This window comes from Engraulis encrasicolus, chromosome 21, assembly GCF_034702125.1.
Source record: "Engraulis encrasicolus isolate BLACKSEA-1 chromosome 21, IST_EnEncr_1.0, whole genome shotgun sequence".
Taxonomy (NCBI): domain Eukaryota; kingdom Metazoa; phylum Chordata; class Actinopteri; order Clupeiformes; family Engraulidae; genus Engraulis; species Engraulis encrasicolus.
In genome coordinates this window covers 49,966,599-49,969,098 of record NC_085877.1, presented here as the reverse complement: position 1 = coordinate 49,969,098, position 2,500 = coordinate 49,966,599, and the positions used below count along the sequence as shown (strand labels likewise).

Genomic DNA, 2,500 nt, shown 5'->3' with positions numbered 1-2,500 from the left:
CACCAATCTGAAGACAGAGGAGCTGCCCGAGGACACCACAAATACTGTTATTTACAAAAACAAGACCTCCAAATAATAAAAGGTAATCTCAAAAGACCTTGGTAAACCATTTTCAACACTGTGTTGTGTTATTCAGAAATCTGCCAAACATGGAGCTGTAAAGAACATCCTTGGATGTGGGGGGTAGAGGAAGATATTATGATAAAAGTCTTTGGAAGTCGGTGCAAATAATGAAAAAACACAGGGACTAACATCTACAGACCTGACGGTCAACTTTGAACTGTTCTGGGTAGTTTTTTTCAATAAGCACCCCGTGTTAAACACTACACAAAGTAGTGCCTTTTGGTTGGAGAGCAAGGCAGACCACATTGCTTAATAAAAGTCATAACAGGGAACACCTGACGGCTGTATGAAAAAATACAGGCTTAGCACAGCCCTTTTAAGAATGTTTTAAGGTCAGATGAAGCAATAGCACAGTTTTTCAGTGACTCACACAAACAGCATGTTTGCATACTCTGCAAGAAAGTCTTTAAGGAAAAGGACACCCTACCAAAAAGCAAGCATGGTGTCCGATCCATAATATTATGTCACCCCATTGTTGCATCAGGTATTGGAGGATTTGACCGTATCATAGGTATCATGACAGGCATCATGACATGACAGGTATCATCATTTACAGTAATATGTGTAACCATGGCAAGAACACTTGGTTTGAGTTGAACATCATGTGCACTCCAGAAAGACAAAAACCCAAAGAACACAACCAAATGCACAGTGGATTGGTTGTAAAAATGAAAGAACACAGTCATTGATGAAAACCAAAACCTTCAGAGGCTGCCATTGCTGTCTAATAGTGTGCAATTAACCCTTGAAGGAGGGGTGCCAATATTCCTGGACATGCCCTTTTAAATGTTTTTGCTTGAAATTACAAAATGCACTTGGAAATAAATACTTGGCAATTCCAAATATCTTATAATGTTCAATTAAAAGATCCTGATGGTAAAAGTTGTGTATATTTCCATTTATTTCTGGATATATTGCACAATTTGTAAATAAAATTAAGGGATGCCAATACTAACTGGCGGCGCTGTAGGTAGATGGGTAATAATGTATATTACAGCCATACACAAATGTTAGTGGAATTAGATCCAACCATTTTCATACGGTTCAGATCCCAACATGCAAAATCAGCTGAGGCCTGATGTCACGTCACCTAATGGATTGTAGATCAGAGGGTTACAGGTTCGAATCCCACCCTTAACTCTCCCTACACCTCCACCCTCAGCTGAAGTGGCCTTAAGCAAGGCACCTAACCCCACACTGCTCCAGGGACTGTAACCAATACCCTGTACCAAGGCACCTAACCCCACACGGCTCCAGGGACTGTATCCAATACCCTGTACCAAGGCACCTAACCCCACACTGCTCCATGGACTGTAACCAATACCCTGTACCAAGGCACCTAACCCCACACTACTCCAGGGACTGTAACCAATACCCTGTACCAAGGCACCTAACCCCACACTGCTCCAGGGACTGTAACCAATACCCTGTACCAAGGCACCTAACCCCACACTGCTCCAGGGACTGTAACCAATACCCTGTACCAAAATAACTGTAAGTCCCTTTGGATGAAAATGTCAGCCAAGTGTGTAATGCCGAGTGTAATGTAATGTAGAGCAGTGTTTCTCAACTTTTATTTAGGCGAGGCACCCTTTCAATTCATGAAAAATGTCAAGGCACCACAAACCAACAAGCCGTAACATGGCATCGCATCCGATACCACACAAGCTTAGAAAAGTAACACATTTGGAGACGTCACACGACCCACGTTCAAAGTTGCAGCTGACTGGGGTGACCTGTATTTACTTTATTGTGCGTAAATGGCAGATGAAAGATTCCACTGACTAGCATTAACTAATCAATTTAGACAAATATGCATCATATTACATAATTTATTTATCAGCCACGTTTCCGCGGGGCACCCCTGTTGAGAAACACTGATGTAAGTAATGTGATGTAATAGCATCCTCTATGATGACATCATAAAGCCCTCCATTATGACATCATAAAGCCCCTGCACCTATCGTCATGGGGATGACCGTGCGAGTGTTCTATGGAACTCCCCTGCTGTTCCGAAGGCTGCTGTGGACAATAACAAACACAGCCAGCAGGAAGGAACCATGTGGGTACTGGAACGTGTGTGTGTGTGTGAGAGAGAGAGAGAGAGAGAGAGAGAGAGAGAGAGAGAGAGAGACAGACAGACAGACAGAGAGAGAGAGAGAGAGAGAGAGAGAGAGAGAGAGAGAGAGAGAGAGAGAAGGAGAGGGAGGGAGGGAGAGAGAGAGATAGAGAGGGAGGGATAGGGAGAGCGCGAGAGAGAGAAAGATAGAGCAGGAGAGGGAGAGAGAGGGAGAGAGAGAGAGAAAGAAAGAAAGAAAGAAAGAAAGAAAGAAAGAAAGAAAGAAAGAGAGAGGGAGGGAGGGAGGGAGAGAGAGAG

The 2,500-nt window shown here is 43.5% G+C and overlaps 1 protein-coding gene across 1 annotated transcript in view; it reads right to left on the bottom strand.

The window, feature by feature from the left end:
- LOC134437976 (tetraspanin-5) overlaps nucleotides 1-2,500 on the bottom strand; it is a 33,627-nt gene that overhangs the window by 7,295 nt on the left and 23,832 nt on the right. The window lies entirely within an intron of this gene.